We start from the raw sequence: 19,937 nt of genomic DNA, 5'->3' as shown, positions 1-19,937 counted from the left end.
CCGAGTAGTAGGAATCATATTTTTTTCTTCGTTCGTTTCAAATGCCTTGTCGTTTGAGTGCATTTGGTAACGTTTCAATTTTATAAACTAGTTTCCGAGTGATTAAACCGCATTACGACATTTTTAATACATGCATCGACGGAATGGGCACCGTGTGTGTTGTATACGTTTAATGTTTCACAAAATCTTAAAGAAAATTTGATTATTTCCTTGCCCGCGACTATTATTATTATTTCAAATTCGTAAGTCAACCGTCAGTGAGTATTAAATTATCCCTTCTAAAGCTACGAACACACCACCCAAGCGAAGTATAATTTTCTCACACATTTTCGATAGTATGCTGGAAAAAAAAATGACAACAGAAGCTCATACATTTTCTGTCATTTCTTTGCTTTAAAGCGTGAAGAAGGTTCGATTCAGTTCTAGAAGTACTAAAGTCCAATTTTCGTGTGAGGCTTGTTGGTCTGAGACGAAGCCCAAGTCATCAATCACACGAAAATATGATTTGTTATGTCCATACCAAGTCTGTAATGGATTTTACTTACAGCACCTCGCGAAAATGAGTAGTTACATGTATGGCAGTAAAATATCTTTGAAAATTGTTATTTTGCCTAGTGGGATTATAGCCCTTACCTTCGGCTCTGGCTACAAACCTCTTACTCGGCAAAACAAAAATTTCCGAACAGGTACGTAATATACTCTTACATGCTGTTAGCTCCTAACCCAATTCTCTTTCTTCCATAAATCAAGTGCATTCACAATACTCAAAACTCAAACCATTCTAGGGGAAGGGGCCGCTTATCTTTTCTCTGCGCTCATCTTTAACGGCTTCTGCACTGTAGTTAATCAAAGCTCAGCTGAAAGATTTGACGAATCAACTGGAACTTAAAGTTTCTAGTCTATGAAATATTTAATTTTTCGTAAATAATTGTCAATTGCTCTGAACAATATTGGCTATGACATTTTTCAACTATTTTTATTTTGGTTCTAAAATTCCAATCCATTAAAGTTCAAACATTTATATGAATTATGTCTCTGTTATGCTTTGTTATGCCAATAAATTACGATCATTTTTCATCATTTTCATTCCTTTAATTTCAAATGTAAAATTTGAATTTTTTTATTTTAATTTTATTATTGATTATTCATGCCATGAATAGCAAATCAATTATATACTGTCCAACCTTCAATAATTGTGGGTTCCAACCGAAATGGAGAACAATTAATTTGTCAGTATCAATCACCTGTTGTCTTGTTGGGAATTATGATTAAACATTTTTCGGTTTACACGGTGTACGAGTTAATTCAGACAATCAAAACATTTCTTGGTTGGTTAATAGCGTGGCGTGGTATTTATTTGATCATAAAGAGAGAAAAAGAAGAAAAGAATCAATAAAATTCCATGTAGTACAACAACGAAATGATGCCCTTCAATATAGTCATTGTACAGAGTGAGAACGTTACAAATTATCTACACGGGCATTCCATTTGTCATCCGAAAATAATAGGAAAAAAAATATTCGACACTAATTTGTGCAGTGAGCGAACGTTTGAGCTCGGATTCTCTCGGACATTTCATGTAGCATTCCCAATAATAAAGGCGACCTTACAGACATTTTTAATGACCTATTTCTTCTAATGAGTCAGTAATCTGCTATAAACAACGACGATGACAATGATCGATGAATAAAAATAACACTGAGTCTCAGCATCAACACGAAACAGTTTTGCAGAAATGCTCAAACTGAATTAGAAAATTGGAATATCTTTAACGTCCTTATCTTATCACAGTTCCCGGGGATGTTTTGTTGTTCATTGTATGAATTGATGAACCTTTAACAGAGAATATCATTTCGCTATAAAATGGTTAAATCAGTTACTTCTATTGTTTAAATTATCGCATTGATTGACACAAAATCTTAAAATCTTTTACTTCTTTCGTTTAGCCGCATGTTTTGCAATATAGAGGAACATTTAACTCGTTGTTTATTTTTTCGGTAGTCCAAACCGTCACAATAAACATTTTGGACAGAGGTACATAATCTACCACTTGACAAACGTGTTAGAGTACGCGATGTGTGTATATAAAGAACAAATCTAGGTCCTTCATATGACATATTCTACGTGGACAGATATTTGCAAAGAAATTGAATTTTCTCATGCAATGAGAAAATTGCATATTTCTATCTCTCTACCGCAATGCCCTCTTTTCTTAAAATTTGTGCTCAGCTCGCTTCGTGCATCACGGCACTCGCTTCGCTCTTGTTGAATTTTTGTCTTTTCTTTTCTTGGTAAACAAATACTTATTGTTATCATTCGATCAACCAGTGACGGAATGGCCACACTGGGAATTCGTGCGAATACCGAAGAGTTCCTTGCATTTTTATATGAAAAGTAAATTTTCTCGAATTTTATTGGCTTTTTCCAGATTTCCTCGAAGTGCCTATTGGAAGTCAGTCCGGCACTGCGATCGATCAAATAAATTTAAAAAAAATAATGGAAACGATGAATGTCGATTTTGGTATGCCTGCTCATATATACTAACCTAGCTAATGAACATATTCTAATTAAATTATGCCAAAATTCTTTGCATAACGGTTAGCTTTTTCAAAAAGACTGGATTATCTGTCAGGTGTTTTTTTTATTGATTCCCATTTTATTGGTCATTCGCAACGAAAATACCGGTTTGACCGAAAAAAATCGAAGAAAAAGAGTTTCTTTTATAGAAATTCCAATTAAAATGCATAATTTATATTATTTTCAAAATTCAAGTCCACCACAAACAAGATGTGAATACGCACGCACCAAGTCATTGTAAAGAAGAAGAAATTACGACGAAAGAAAACAAAATATCGAAATTGCAGCGAAACATTTAATATTTTTCCAAAAGGTTAAGAAGAAGTGAAATTTTTCGATACAAACGAGTTGGTTTCAATTTTCGTCACCTTCATTCATAAAACGATATTTTATTTTGTGAATGTTGTGTCCGACACTTCTGCAAACAAATGTCTAACATAACGAAAAATTTATTTTTTCTAACATAAAATATTGGGTCAGGTCACCATATTATAAATCATTCACATTCAAACTGCCATAATGAAGCTGCTAATTTAGAAATTTTTACATTTAATCTCTGGTGATGTATACGTATCTAACGACGTATATTAGATTTTTGTGTAGTAAGAGAAATGGACTTTGACCATGTCTTGCAATTTTAATTTCTGTTCAGTCATTCCTATTGTACATTTCCATTCAATTCAATTAATGGAACCTTTGTATACGTAAAATGCGATGCTGATTTTTTCGATTGATAAAATAGTGGAATTGTGGTTATACCGTATCGTACTCGCGGATTTTGTTCCACTATTAGAAGAAAATCTTTATTAATGTTTACAAACCGTGGGCAGCACGTATCGTTACAAACATATCGATCAATCAGAAAAATAGGCAAAGGTTACGTTATTTCACACGAATTCTTTCAATTCTGGAACGTTTACCTTAACTGCTATTACTTACTGTCATATCCAGCTTAGCACTGAACCATCCCACTTAAGTTCACGAATGAGACAATCATTTATGATGTGACACTAACAGTTACACGAATCTTAAAGCATAGACCTCTGACAAATTACTTCGTCCGAATCAAGACAAGAAGTGCATTGTTACGTTCATAGAATACAAACAGTTGATACCAACGTCACAATAGTTCCACTTTTTTTAGTTTCACTTTTGTCGTGGAACTTAAAAAAGTGGAACTCTCTTCACGTTGCATATATGGAGCATTACAATAGTTTAACTTTCTAGAATGCAGAGTCCTGGATATCTAGAATTTCTAACTTGAAAAAGTGGAACTATTGTAACGCTGCATATATGCAAAGTGAAGAGAGTTCCACTATTTTTAGTCAGACTTTACTTGTGGAACTAAAAATAGTGGAATTAGGTCCCTTATTTGATGTTAGGAAAATGAACAGCTCCTGCCTGGTTTATTTTACTCTGCCGTGGTTTTAGTTACCGGAGTAACACGATCGACACACGATCGAGTTTACGAGTATCACAGAGTTGTTTTCGAAATAATGAATTAGGTAGCAGCATCCAATGTGTCCTGGTGAAAGTTGAATATCACAAGGAATTCACGTAAAATAAGCCGAAAATAGTCTTCATGTAACTGCTATTCAATGGTCAATTTTCTCAGCCATTTTCTATATTCTTCGAATATATAATCCGAAAAGTGAACAAAGTACTAAATATTATGACAGTTGAAGTGGATGACCACGGTACTTTGTTTTAGTGCTACTCAGATTTTGGGTAACAAATCAATTAGTTAATTACTAACATGATGCAATACCACAAAACTTATGTGTAAATCAATGAGAAGTTAGCATTCAATTTTATTATATTAATTACCATGAACAGATTTCAAAGATTTTTTTCTGTCATATTCCATGACCATACTAGTGACGAAAGTCCATAATCTGCATATTAAATATTTCAAAACATAAAAATTGAATTTACACCCATTGACTGTAAATCGGTTTTGAATTGACTATCAATATGCAACGCAGAATTATAATAATCACTTTCGCCTGTATGGTAAAAAAAAACGACAACATGAAAATCTCGGTGCTCGACTGTTTATTTTCAGTAAAACCGTTGAAACAAACCACATGTGGAATATTGTATGTCTCTATACAACGAATGTATGTATTTCATGCGACTCTACCTTTTATAAAAGCTATTAAAATTCCTCAACGGATTTGGTTACATAAAAAACACAATGTTAAAATTCATATTTTATCATGTAACTAAAGACCTTGCGAATGCAACAAAATTATTGAAGTTAATTCCATTAAAATTTTGCTGTACTGTACGTTCTACGTGTGGTGTACTTGTACTCTATGTATCAGATTCGGTTGAATTATATGTTTACATGTATTTGGAGAAGTATACTTATACGAAGTGGCTATTCGGTTTAAATTAAAATTCATTGAATTTCAGTAGCTCTGCAGCTGAAATATAATACTTCCACTGGGTTAACCTAATGTTTTGAATGGAATCATAATCAAGGATGGATAGTCGATTTAACAGCTGAGAATCAATCTGAACACATTTTTGATGGTCTTTTTATTATCGGTTAAATAAATGAAATTAGATTATAGAAACTGCAGAGGAAGGGGACGGCAATGTTTACACATGAATTTGTTTCATCTGATTTTCAGCTGGTTCACTCATACAAACGAGCAGTGCATGTAACTAAATCACATGTTAACAAGTATCAGTAAAAAACACTCAAAAGAGTAAAAGTGACGCAAGTCCCTGTGCATACTTCCAAAACAACTGATATCGCTGGAGGTGACGCATTCTGCGCTTGTACGCAAAAACTGTAACAGCAAAAATTTGACCAAAGAATTTCTACAAACAAAATTTTACCAAAAAAATTTTGCGTCACAAAGTGGCAGATGGTTCGGACGTATTAGGACATATTCTTGCTTATTTTAAAAAATTTCTTAAAAGTAATTTCCTCAACATCTGCCACTTGTGACGCAAAATTTTTTTGGTAAAATTTTGTTTCTAGAATTTCTTTGGTCAAATTTTTGCTGTTACAGTTTTTGCGTACACGCGCAGAATGCGTCACCTCCAGCGATATCAGTTGTTTTGGAAGTATGCACAGGGACTTGCGTCACTTTTACTCTTTTGAGTGTTTTTGACTGTAATCAGTTCTTTTGGAAGAATTAGTAGATTGAAAAAATTTAAAAAATTTGAAAAAATGTAAAAAATTTTAAAAATTTAAAAATTTTAAAAAATTTAAAAAATTTTAAAAAAATTTAAAAAATTTAAAAAATTTAAATAAAAATAAAAATTTGAAAAATTTGAAAAATTCAATAAATTGAATCCGCTGGAATCCGCTACACTCTAAAAAAAGAAGTAGTAGATTGAATCGATATGTAGTGATAAATCAAGACAAAATCATAAGTTACACAGACGTGCTGCGGAAAAATAACATTTCTTAAAGTTTAAGTAGATTATCATCCATTAAAAATAACCTGTTGAATAATGTCTGTCTAATTATGATTAATTATTTCGTCCACAAAACGACTGAATGTAAGTCAAACTTTTGCTCAACTTTTAAGTCGATTTGTATTAAGAATCATTTTTGTGTGATGTTACGTAACCGCCTGATTATTGACATTTCATGTTAACACTTTACAAAATGCGAATAGCTCGAAAATATTCGATGTTTGTCCGGTGAATATTTGGATTACATTATAATAAAAGTCACAAGTCACAAGCATATTTACTACTTAATATTTCTAGCGAATATCGAAAAAAGTAGTAACCTTGAATATCATTGGGCATAACCGATAAAACCAGAATTAATTTCATTATGTAAAGCCAAATTTGAATTTTAGTTAAAAAATAAATAAATAAAAAAATACTAAAATCAACAACAACAGCGACGAAAACGACGATAGATAATATAATTAACAGTCAACTTGCATAACGATATTTTGTTCCGATAACAAAAACATCTTCCATAATAAAATTAATTTTTTCTAATCAACATTTTCAAATAATTTTGCCGTTAAAATCCGTAATGCCGCATAGGAAGACATAAATTGATTTTGTTATCAACATTTGAAATCAAATCACGTCCACATATTGAACGACAGATTTGTTTGGTCCAATCGAGTGGAAAAAAATACTTTCGGGAATTTATGTGGCGTTCATTATGTAACATTTACGTGTAATATATGTTGACTGGTGTGTTATGCAAATCAGCATTATACTTACATCCCATACGAATAGCAATTTCATTAGAATTTTACAGGCTCTCTGCTACATCAAAATGCAATGGAAGTGAGTAGGTATGGTATTGAGTATAAGTGAGTTAACTATTGTTTTGTTAAGAACGTAAAGAAATTACTTCCAAAACGTTGTCTGTCTAATAAAAAATGTAAATTAATTCAACAAATTTGTATTTCCTAAGTCTGGGCATGTGTACTGTCTACATACATAAACTTAGTGAATGAATTTTATGCGTTTTACATTTACAGGCGCATTATTAATGACACTCTCGTAATGGTAATTTCATTTTTCTTTTTCGCTTGTAAAGTGTGCTCAAGTCATTATATATTTACCTGGTTCAACATTTATGGAGTAGTTACGCATTTCATACTATTTTGAGGTGGTTTTGCATTCATTTCGCTTTCATTTCCCCACATTTTGCATAAATCTGCAATGGATATGTGGACTTTACGTCATGGAATTTTACCACAAATCTTAATTAATTTGTTGGAATGGAATTTCAATAGAGGAAATGTTTGTTTGCTTTGTGGAGAAATGACTGACTGTGTAATGCTGTTCTGATACATCGATTAAAACCAAAATATCTCTAAACTGGGCGTCTACATCATTCGTATTCGGGTGTCATCTTCGTTACGACTTTTTTCCATATATCAGGGTTTATATTAATTCTTAGAGGGGACACGGATTCATTTGCATAACAAACTATGCCGTCTCCATATGAACACTTTGCGCGAGTGCCCTGCCCATGACACCCATGACACCCGAAGCAAAGACTGGTTCCCAAATTGACAACAACAAAAATTTATTTATATTTTAAAATGCACTTAACGCCCGAACGGTACTGATAACGAACAGAAATGAAACAAAACCCATTTGACAAATCTAAGGCTTGGTTTCCACTTACTTGTTGTTTGCATACATAAATATACCAAATTTGTGACGCAATTTGCGTCAGCTCTTTTTCAGCTAGTCAACTCATACAACCTCATGCTGAAAACAAACGAGGCATTCAAAACATGTTTTGGTCCTTGTTTTCATGACGAAATTGTCGCAACTGTCAAATAAAGTTAGAAATTTCTCTATCGAAAATTACGATTGCTGCATTTGTCAATGAAAACTAAGACCAAAACACGTTTTCAATGTCTCGTTTGTTTTCAGCATCACTATTTTTATCAACTCGGCTAGCCTCGATTTTCCGTCTCATGTATCGATAATCTCATATTATTAGTTATTTATCTACCAATGTAGGTATGAAGGTATTTTTTCGCACTAGATGTCGATTGTCGACCCGAGGCGAAGCCGAGGTCGACAAGACGTCGTGTGCGAAAAAATACCGGCATACCTACCGTGGTAGATACAACGTTTTTCGCAATTTCGGGCCATAATCACCTTTCCAATGAAAAACATGTCCTACATTTTGTTCCAAAATTCTTGTGTATACAGAAATTCATTCGAACGATCAAGAAGGCTGCATTATAATACACATTGCAATGTGATGTAAAGAGACGCTTTGAATGAAATCGAGTAGTCAATGCTTAGTATATACGCTTCAACAATACGTTCGGTATAATTGTGTGACTCTATAGCCGAATGGCTATAGTCGCTGCTTTGTGCTGAAAAACCTTTTGGTGTCGGGGGTTCGATTTCTGGTCAATGCAAGATTTTTATTTATAAAAATTTAGCCTTCGTTGAAGGTAATAGGTTCTTTAGCGTGCGAAAAAAAAGTTGATATCGCACTGCGTGCGAAAAAAAAGTTGATAACGCACTGCGTGCGAAAAAAAGTTCATATTGCGCTGTGTCCGGGAATACAGTGAAATAAATACCTTCAAAACGACATTAAATGGATGCATGGAAAGGTGATGATTATGGACCGGAATTGCGAAAAATGTTTTACTAGGCGCGCGTATTAATATTAAACACGTATATGATGCAGTGAGTGTTTTTAAGCAACTCGGTTACATATCTCGCCTTCGGCTCGGAAATGCAATTTCCACACAAGTCCAAATAACATTTTCCAAACCATGTTGCTCATAAACACACTTTCGGCTCGCATAACAAATTGATCCATCATGCTGATCCACCGCATTCAATGTAATCTACTATTTCTTGATCATTATCGAAAGTTCTGAGAAATATTAATTTTCTTCCTGTAGTACCAAAACATTCACTCACCAAATTTAGTACCGAAAGAGCAACATTCTCCCCTACTATTTTCTCTCAATTTTCATTCCCGCTTATGTCATTTTCGATCCTATCTTTATTCTTTCCCAAATGTGTCAAGTTGTTGTATGTACGCGAATGTAATGTTTTTAGTGTTTTGTGACAATGCATTCATAAGGATTGCTTTCAGCATTCATACGGACTGCTTTCGGCATTCATTCGGATGTCTTTCGGCATTCCTACAGATTGCTTATTTTTCGACATTTGTGAGAATACATGCACACGGAACGGACTTCTTTAGACATTCATACGGATTACTTTCGGCATTAATATGGAATGCTTTTGCACCGGTATGTTGTTCAGTTTTGTTGTTATGTTTTGTTCGGAATGTGACTTTGGTACTCCAGGAAGAAAAATAGTATACAAACCACGTCCGCTTCGCGTCGCTCCATCCCTGGACGTTTTCACCACCTGGGTCTAAAACACACCTTTTTGATCCTTGGTATGTAACATACTATTTCTTCCTGTAGTACCAAAACAGTCACATTCACTCACCAAATTTAGTACCAAAAGAGCAACATTCTCCCCTTCTCTTTTCTCTCAATTTTCATTCCCGCTTATGTCATTTTCGATCCTATCTTTATTTTTTCCCAGATGTGTCAAGTTGTTGTATGCATGCATACATATTTTTTTGAGACTTTTGTGACTGTTCAATTCGTACAGATTGTTTCCGCACTGCTACAATATGTTGCGTAACACAATTTAATTTGCTATTTTACATGTTTACATGCTTTTTGGCAATTATTTACATTAAATCAACAACATTTTGACGTATGTACCTTTAATGTCGCTTATGATGTCCTCTATAATGTCCCCTTTTAATGTACTTTTAAAATATGACAGCAAAAACGTCTGACGCAAAACAGTGTGTGTTCAGATGAATTTTTTTGTTATATTTTGTTCGGAATGTGACTTTGATACTCCAGAAAGAAAAATAGTATACATACCACGGATCAAAAAGGTGTGTTTTAGACCCAGGTGGTGAAAACGTCCAGGGATGGAGCGACGCGAACATACTATTATTTTCAAAAATGTTTATAGCATACGGTTTGTGTGTATTGTGCGCTATATACACGACGTACATAAGAGTAAACAAGTTTACCCTAGAGAGCTAAAGGTTTTGCAAGCAAAATTATATCACTAGAAAAAGAGATGTTTGCCTACTGCGATAAAATACCTCACTGATATAAGGCTGTATATAAGAGACTCGTACTAATACTCGCGCAAGCGCTCGTATACGTACACGTCTCTTATATACAGCCTTATAGCAGTAATGTACTATTATCACTTGTACGGATTACATACACAAATATCTATATCACAAATATATTTGAACCGAATAAAACAAGATAGGCAAGGCAAACACTCACTACTGTTTACAAAGTAGACTCGCACGAAATCGTTTATTTTTGAATCTGTATCAAGGCAATTAAAATAATCAGAAAACTAAACTTTGAGAGACCCAGATCATTTCAAATTTTACTCTCCGGTAGAAATAGGTCATTTCATGTTACTCAACGACTTTCTTCTCATAAATCCATCTATACCATACGCGACGAAACAAGGCGTTAACATTGACGAAGAACTTTTTAAAATCGGTGAAAATTCATTCGATTCTAAAAAGGCATTCTGAGACTGAGGTCCTAGTTAAAATCCTCACAATCCGCTGAAACCGAACTGAACTTTTTCACGAATATTCTTAATGCCCTCCGTTTCCTTATTACACTTTCACTACTTATACTTCTGTCGATGTACCAGAAAATCCATACAACTCTTAGGGTTGTACCAATGGACCAAATATACTCAACTTCACATTTTGACATATTTTTCATTAAATTCCAAGACGTTTTTGCATATTTCGAAACGTGACACGATGACGCATCAAGCCTAAGAGACTCCTACTATCACTCCGCACCGTGTGAGTCTAATTGAAGCAAATTTTATTCATGAACTACCCGAGACGGGAATACAGATTTTATTGTTCGTCATACAGGAAACAAAAATCAAAATAAGAAAAAAAAAATCGTGGGATTGTTTCTAGATTATTGGTATGCATAAGCAACAATGTATCGTTTCCAATGTTTCAAAGACTAATAAAACTCAAGAGAATTAATTATTCTTTTAATCACTCGATGTGTGTGGTGTACTCTGTTTTCCTTGTTGCAAACTCGTAACACGCTAAAAGTATGATAATTAGCTAAGCTGAAAGCGTTAAGTGAACTTCAACTAAAATAAAATAAGAAAAAAAAATGAAAGAAAATCACAATCTGAGAGAATTGATGTATGCAGATTTTCGTATCACGAGTTACCATCTTTAAAGCTAAAATTATTTTTAAAGAATTAGCTAATATTTTAAACGTATAACAACCGAACCACAGTCATTATTGACAATCAGGTTGGATTTTTCTTTTTTAAGTTGTGTAAATATTCAATTCAATTTTACCAAAAAAAAATCAAATTAATAAAAAAAACGGCGCAATATTGCAGCAGGCATTCGAAATTTGAATGAGTTTTTGTTAAAAGTCGGTGATTGACCTCTTTCCTTTCAGTCAAGCTAACATTCAAAATATCTTAAAAATTATATCGACTATAATGAGACGCAAAAATCTCTGTAGCCGATGGATGACTGGGTAATTGCAATAATCGATATTTAAATGGTTTTTTTACACTAAAAAGAGACTTTCAAATTCTATATTTTTGCAATTAAAAAGAAAATGAAAAAGTTTCGGTTTTGTATATTAAAAATTTAGAGTTTTTTTAGTGGTGGTAATAATAATTGTAGTAAATTGGTGTAAGACAATATTTAGCCGTTATTTTCGCCTCAAATTCTGATCTGTCTATACAAAGAAAGCTAAGTAAAAAAAAACTTAAAAAAATTGCCAAGCAAATAATCTTATAACCGGTCTTTCGGTTGTTTTAGCGTTGTTTCGTTAGAAGGTTTGCCATATTATACCATTTATACACGTTCGTATATGGACGTATGGTCATGTGTAACTACAACACGTACATAACGTTTTATGAAACAATACATAAAAGATTTGAAGACAAATATTGGAATAAAGTGGAATATGAATCAACATTTTAAACAATCCAGGGTTATTCAGGTGTACTGTATGAGACGCACCCACCATTTCAACGGTTAACGACATTTAAAAAGTGGTTTGTATTGTAACACACACAATACTATATACCGAGACGAAGCTCAAACTGACCTCTCATGGACCTTAAGTGTATGTCTTCGGCGGAAAACATACCATTTCCAACCGATTTATAGCTTTCTGTATGTGGTTATGCGAAAACGAAAAAAAAAACAACGCAGGATCCGTTAAAGAATGGATTTTATTAACGTCTTTGTATTAATGAAGGAAATTAATTGAAATAGAAAATGAGCTGTAAAAAGTACAAACTTATGTGCAATTGTGGCGTTAAACGTAAGTGATAATGAAATTAGAAATCTTGTTTGATAGGTCGAATACCCATAACTATTTTGCGGATTTTATTGTTCAAATTTTGCAATTCATTTTGCTGTTTCGGTAAGGCATTTTTTTCACTTCAATTTGCAGTTGGTGTTAGTGAGGAAAGTAAAAGATACAAAATTTGTGTTGAACAATATGCAGATATCTGAAAATCGACCTCCTTTTCGTGTGTGTCAACAGTATAGTAATGTATTCGACCTTTCACAGATGACAATCAATCATTAGAACAGTTACCGAATCTGTTTCTCAATTTGATCTAAGTATTGTAGACAGATTGAATCTGTTACTTCACTTGTTTTAACATAATTTTGACCATATATATATAACGTCGTTAGTTTAGAGCTCACTACTTATTTTTGTCATTGTTTCCGAGAACAGATATGTCTCCATAAAATTTTCGTTCGTGGACACCAAAGTAAATATTTGAAAATTTCCACTGAAACAGGTGTCTTTGTCTCCAGTTGTTATGTGCTGCAGCAGTATTTTTTGTATGGGGCACAACAATTGTGTAGATAATGTAGATTACCTGGAGACAAAGGTGCCTGCTACAGGTGAAAATATTCAGACCTCTTTACTGCCGTAATAGAAAAGTGAACGTTCTACGCCGATGATCTAAGAAAGTTTCGATCAGGCGATGAAAGTGGACAAGGTAGAGATTCTTGGGATAAAAATTGGCTGGCACGTCGATCATAAAATCAGGTGAAATCTCAAAATATTTACGTGAAATAAAAAGTCGGAGTTCAGCGTGGGTGTTATAGAGAAACGATATTGCGGTAAATGGTTTTGTTCCAGTTTTTCGATATTTAGACAAGCCAGAACATCCACACAAAAAAGGGTAAATTGAGTTGACTATAGACATTAGACCATATTTAGAATAAATAATTTTTGCATTCTCTAAGTCAACGTTAACCAATGTGTAATCGTTAACCATATTACATTCTCTCAATGTAGTCGTTTGCTGGCTCGACTCGTTTGAATTTAAAGAAAAATGTTCGTTGTCACATTGTTTTGATCCAGTAAAACATTGAACAGCCAGCACAATAAATTTCGTAGCATTCGAATCACTGAATTCATTCTGCAAATCCGGTTTTTTGTTGTTAGCTAACAATGCCGCAGAAAATAAAAAAAAATAAAATTTTCGATAAATTTGTTTTCGGTCGATTTTGAAAACACATAGAGATTGACCTTGAAAGTGCGCGGCTATGGTTCACCCAACGGTTGGATATGCAAACGTGAAAATGTTTTAGTTTGATATCAACGAAAGAGTTAGACAACGAACCTTATGACCAATGTTATAGAACATTAAGAAAAAAATAGTTTTTTATCTCCGTATCTCCCATGTATGAAACTGAATCGATTGACACACTTAATGCTATTTGAATAATATTTGAATTATTAATTAATTCGATTTTGCTGTTAATTTCTAATTCATTATAACAGTTTTGTTTGGCATATGAATTCTAAATGTAAAATGTCTTAGATAAATCAAAAGACTTACCTTGATTGGATATGTATTCTTACAAACAGCTACTACAGCCTTTCAAATCCATTTATCCATTTATACACTCTTATGGTAACGTTGTGTGTTGTTGTTTTTTTTGTTTATTATTTATAAAATCCCAGTTAATAATGTCAGTTGCAGGTATTTATATTTCAACAAAAAAAAAATTAATTTATTTTATTGTTTTTTGTTCAAATTATATATCTGTGTCTCCGTCAAAGCGTTCACTGCCTGCACCTATCAGTGTAATATAGTTATTGATTCAATAAACTCTATGGCTGTGATACGAAATTTCACAGATAGATTCATTTTAAACTAGCGTACAGCATGTATATATAGCACAATATTGATTATAATTATGTTGTTCGGTTCAATGTGTGCGCCGCATGAAAATTATGGAATTTAGCCCGATTTAACCGTAGAAATGCAATTGATTATGACATTAAAAAATCGGATGAATCACACGTATTTATGCTCGTTTAACATGTTTATGGAATTTATGGTTTGTCAGACATATTCACTACATAATCAGTTCAGTTACACCGATTGTACAACGCATTTTCTTGTGGGTGGTATGTACTGACTGGAAATATAAATTGCATTTCTCCAATGCAGCGAAGAGATTGTGAGCAATTCATTGGAAGTTTTAGATCGTCTTAAGAATTCGAAACTGGAAGTCTAACTACGATCAAAAATATGCAGAGAAATTGACATAAATTCATCAGAAAAATTCCACCTTCTTCTATTAGAATTATTAGAAAACCAATATTGGGAAATCGTAGTCCAAAAGGTAATACTGGTTTCCCGCTTTTGATGCATATAGTCGGTTCCTGGAATTTCTGTTCAAAATTATCGGAATCCCTCTGTGCGTCTACCACTTACATCGTGAGAAACCAGTTCTTCAGTGGGTGTTGTGGTCACTATATTGAGAATGGATAGATGACTAATATCTTCCAATTGATACGTCAGTCTGTTAAAAATTTCTTGACTTCCAAATCGGTTTTTTTTAAAGAAGATCCGCAATTTTTTTACACCTTTTTTTTTTTTTTTTTTTTTTATTTTGTTGGTTTTGAGACCGTTCTAACAGCCTTTTTACAGCCAATTACAAGTTCAGTCTGGACCACCGGCTTTACGTGACTTCCGAACCACGCCTCGAAGTATGTAATTACTCTCTGAGGAAAGTTAGGTGCGAAATTGATATCTCGCCTTAATGTAGGCTAGACATATGTACACAAATTCATCGTATTTGGGTTACGTCATACGATTCATTCAGTGTGTACATCGTTGCAGCCACCAAACACACCGCAACTACCCAAATTATGAAGCTTGAGTGAACTTAGGACGTTACCAATGCGATATAATCGCTAGAAAAATTCCATGCGGAATTTGTCTGTCACGGGAATCGAACCCGGATCATTTTGGTGGAAGGCTAGTACGTAACCACTGAGCCATCCCGTTTTGGAGATATTGTGAGGGTAAATCCAACGCCGAGAGGTAAATTATTTTTCTCAAAATCAAACGAGTTTTTAAACTCAAAATTCCAATTTCTACGACAAATTTAAGCCACCGATTTCTTTTCACGTTTATGTAACCCTCGAAGCCATTGAAGCCAGTATAGTTCAGTTATATTCTTCAGTGCGAGGTGTGGTATTTCGCATACAAAACGTCATTATTCAACGATCTTTTTGGAAACTATCTTCTAGCGATAGGTCTGACCTATTTTTTGTTATTGGAGAATTGGACACAAACACAAACAAAAATTTTCCATACAAGCCCAACCGGTTTTACTCTTTACGTAACCGACAAGTATCAACATTGCAATATGCAAATTCAAAATTGTCCCTTAATTGGGACAATACGATTTAATCGATGAATAAGCAACCACCAATACATCTCTTTTGCGAAATAATATTCCTTAGGACTGGACTCTTTAGTGATCAGAACCTGTGGCAATTCCTCGGTCAATTCGAACGAAAGTTCGTCGCTGAATTCTTAATTTTAAAAAGAGCCAGCAAAGGTACATCTTTTTAAGATATATGACCAATGTTCACTAGTTCAAATAGCTGAGTCCATGTCCATACATCAATGAGTGTAGTTTTCTCTATTTACATGATATTTCGTCTGATAAATCTGACAATATACCTACATTCAACAGCACTCATAAATAATTTATTTATTTCGTTAAATTTGAATATAAGTCAAAACTGGTAATATCGCTTGTTGCACAATAACAGAGAGTACAAATGTCGAAGAAAACGAAAAAAATCCTTGAGCCGCAAACACCCAAACATCATGTTATAATCCCTCATTGCACACAAAACTGTAGCCAATTCAAATTGAATATTTTATGATTATCCTTTCACTTTTCGAACGTCACACAGTTAAAACAAAAACACATACACGTTTTTGATGGAAATCAACGAATGCAGACAAAAAATAAATAAATTTAAACGAAATACCAATCGGTTATAAGTTTTTTTGTGTAAAGTTAATTCAATTACAAACCTACGCACACTGATCAAATATCAAATCGAACCGAAAATTCGATCGAAAACCAACAACGCGCAAAATCTTACTCAACAGAATTTTTCTTAATGACCAAGATCGCGTTTTAAACTCTAACAACGTATACTAACCGAACGAAGTCTTTCACTCGACTAATGGGAATGCCACACCGTGGTTCATTTGAAGCTGATACTGACGGTGTATGATCGCGGGGAGAAGGTTTTTTCGTTGTTTTTTTTTGTTGGTTTTATTTGAAAATATACCTACAACGTTATACCTATCTGCGGTATATTAGTTTCGTTCTACGTATGCATGCACCTCAGTGTTGGGTATCGGTTCGGACAGGTTAATTTTTTGTTGTTGTCGTTGTTTTTATGTATTTATGCATCGTATGAGTAATTTTCGATTCACGTAGAGTCTTTTGGGTTTTCGGTGAATTGCAAGCAAAAAAAAAGAAGATTTTGAGGATCACCGAAGTATTTGTCCATGACAAAGAACAAAAGAATGTAAATTAATTGGACGAAGTTCTACAGCACAATTTGGAAGATTTTGTTTTATTTTTTTTAAATTTTTGCAATTGGCAATCGTATTCGTTGAATCTATTACTTCTCTTAGTTAAAGTATCAAAGTAGTGTTTGATAGAAGTAGCAGATTTATCCATTTCCAATGTAAACAATATGCAGCGTAAGTAATTCATTTCATGAGGGATCAGTTTTGTGATGAGCTGAACTCACACATTTTGTTTGACAAGTGTAAGATCGTAATACCGATCTGATGGCGAAGTATACAATCTGGTTCCAAACAAATTTTTTTTTTCTTCGATGCAGAACATTATTATAAGATGACCGTTTTCCGTGTAGGCAAGTTAATAAAAATCTTGTACTTCATTTCATTGAGGTTACGTCTCGCTTTATAAAAGAACACAACCCAGAGTTCAACATTTATTTTCGTCGTCGTCGTCAATAACAGATGATTGGCCGTTAAGGCTACACTAACTGCTTGACTCAAGCCTTGAGGGTTTTGTTTTTGAGCTTGCCAAAAAAAACCGATACTACTGCACAGAAGAAAACCGTTGAAGATAATTCTTATCGTTTTGTTTTAACGATTTATTAAATTGAAACGAAAACAGTTAATAAATGATGAACAACATTATTGAGTACATTTATCGAGACATATTATAAACTCAACCTAAGCGAAATGTTGTTGCAACCTCAGCAATTTATCGTACGAAATTCTTGAAGTACGAATTTTTACACAAACCAATTTCAATAACATGACTGCCATTACAGCTTATATGTAGTAGTTAAGAAAAATATTGTGCGCACCAAAAAAAATGTTAATTAATTAATTTTATTAATTAAATTTGTGTCAATACCATGACATTCAATTACAATTACAATTTCGCTGGTCTCTTGTTGTGTCTGTGTTATTTACGACATAGTGATAATGCAATTTCGTAAATAATTTGAATTTTTTTATTTCCTCCTGTGCCAGTGCCAGACGTATACTTATACGATTAAAACATGCTTTTTTCGTCTACGGTCATATAAAATGCATATTAACTGAAAGACGGACATAAGGACAGGTGGTGTAACAGTTTCTTATATAAAACGAATTTTTAATGAAGGGGGATCTATTCTTATTTCAGCAATAGCTCTTTTGTGTCTTTCAAATTTACAGAAAGAAGATTCGGACTTCTTGTAAAAATTGAATTAGGGTTGTTTTTGTATCTAGAACAACAACTGGAATTTTATGCGTATAAATATAGGTTTTTTGCAAGACAAATACACACAGGCTATTTTACCACTACGCTTAACAACACCTCACTTAACAAAAAGTGAAGACTGCGGGAAATACGACTTTAACTAAATCGTAACATGACACAAAAAACTTGGCCAATTTTGCATTTGAATCTGATTCTTCTTTAGTTTCAAGTATCATTTATACTGTTTGGTATCAAATCTATTACTTCTTTACGTGAGCCATACACTTCTTGCTATAAGAGAATAAACAGATAGACATAGAATACATAGTGACAGGGAAACTTCAGCATGCTTTTCAGCTGATCCAGATCCATGCATGCAATCAAGACTGTTTGTACGTCTTTATTCAGTTTTACCTACACCACACGCGTGCGTGCAGCGCAGTTTCAACTGTATAAACAGTTTTGATTGTGTAAATCATCTGATACACAGCAGCTGAAGCAAATTTATACGGAATGGTACTACCTCTGACTTGTCGTTAATAATTTGTTTAAGGTTGATAACTTGGGTTTTAGCATGTCATTTGTTTTGAAGATCTCCAAAACGGTTATAATCAACTTCTCAATAATCAACTTGTGACGCAAATTTATTTTTGTAAAATTTTCTTTCACAAACTTTTGCGTACGACGCACAATGCGTCACCCTCAGCGATATCAGTTATTTTGTAAGTAAGATAAAGGACTTGCGTCACATTCACCCTTTAAGGGTTTTTCGACTGACGCAATATGTACTTGTCGAAAAACCATTCCCGAAGCAAGTTTCTCTAAAAAACACCGCTGAATCATAAAATTTTTTCCGAATTATAGCACCATTCAATGTATTCTGGTTTACTACCTGCCCCATGCGACTCTTGACAATTATCACGTCGGAATCCATAAAAAATGAAGCCCAAATATTCATCATGCAGTGGATCATTTTCGCAAGGGGCAAATTGCTATGTAATAGTCAACGTTCGCAATAGTTCAGGCAGTAATACGGTTTCCCCGATATCAACACAATGTTTTTTCACAACAAGGGCTGAAGAAGCTTCAGCTGATGTGAGAAAGTGACTGCTTTCTCGCCTACGTTCTGAAAATTGTATTATACGTCTTGTTAGACTAAACAAAAATTTATGTTGAAGATTACCCTACTATAACAATCAATGTAGTTAAATGTTTCTTCAAAAAACTATTCAAATTTAGTCTAATAGCATAACATAAGGCGTTTTGTAAAAGCGAAAAGAATGTGAAATTTTGCTTTTAAATGGAGAGACTCTCAGGTCTTTTACAGCAACAGAAACATTCTACAGTGTTAGGTTTTACATGAAAAAAATCTACCACGAAGAGATGCTTTCCGAATGGACCGAATACTATTTTAAACATTTTAAATTTATTTTTTATAGCTAATTCAAAAATAAATTTTCTTCTGGGTTGCTACAGATTAACTTCAATTTAAATTGAAAGCGGATATGTTTTGAACACCGACGAAACATAGCCATTTATCTCGAAAGTCTGAATTGTAATCGGAAGGTCAATGAAAAATGTATTATGTTGTCGTGCAATAATATTGAAATTTTTGCTCGAAGACTTTTTTAATATAATAATCAATCATTGAACGGTATTAAAATAATCTTTGAACCGAGACAATTGCACGTATCACGGCTACACGTATGAATTGAAAGTGCAATTT

At 33.6% G+C, this 19,937-nt stretch overlaps 1 protein-coding gene across 6 annotated transcripts in view; it reads right to left on the bottom strand.

Annotated features, from left to right (window-relative positions):
- The window catches only part of LOC119074549, a 53,861-nt gene extending 37,193 nt beyond the window's left edge, over positions 1 to 16,668 (bottom strand). For 2 of the 6 annotated variants that reach the window (XM_037180720.1, XM_037180725.1), the window contains exons 1-2: positions 16,507 to 16,668; positions 13,999 to 14,238 (exon numbers count right to left, since the gene is read on the bottom strand). The gene's annotated coding sequence lies outside the window, so the exon portion shown is untranslated. Of the gene's footprint in view, positions 1 to 13,998; positions 14,280 to 16,401 lie in introns of all 6 variants that reach the window. The other 4 variants (XM_037180721.1, XM_037180723.1, XM_037180722.1 and 1 more) reach the window with 4 other exon arrangements.
- Positions 16,669 to 19,937: the final 3,269 nt, after the last annotated feature.

The sequence above is a fragment of the Bradysia coprophila genome, unplaced genomic scaffold (genome assembly GCF_014529535.1).
Source record: "Bradysia coprophila strain Holo2 unplaced genomic scaffold, BU_Bcop_v1 contig_151, whole genome shotgun sequence".
NCBI lineage: Eukaryota > Metazoa > Arthropoda > Insecta > Diptera > Sciaridae > Bradysia > Bradysia coprophila.
Note: the sequence above shows the minus strand (reverse complement) of the source record. Positions and strands in the feature narration are given on the sequence as shown.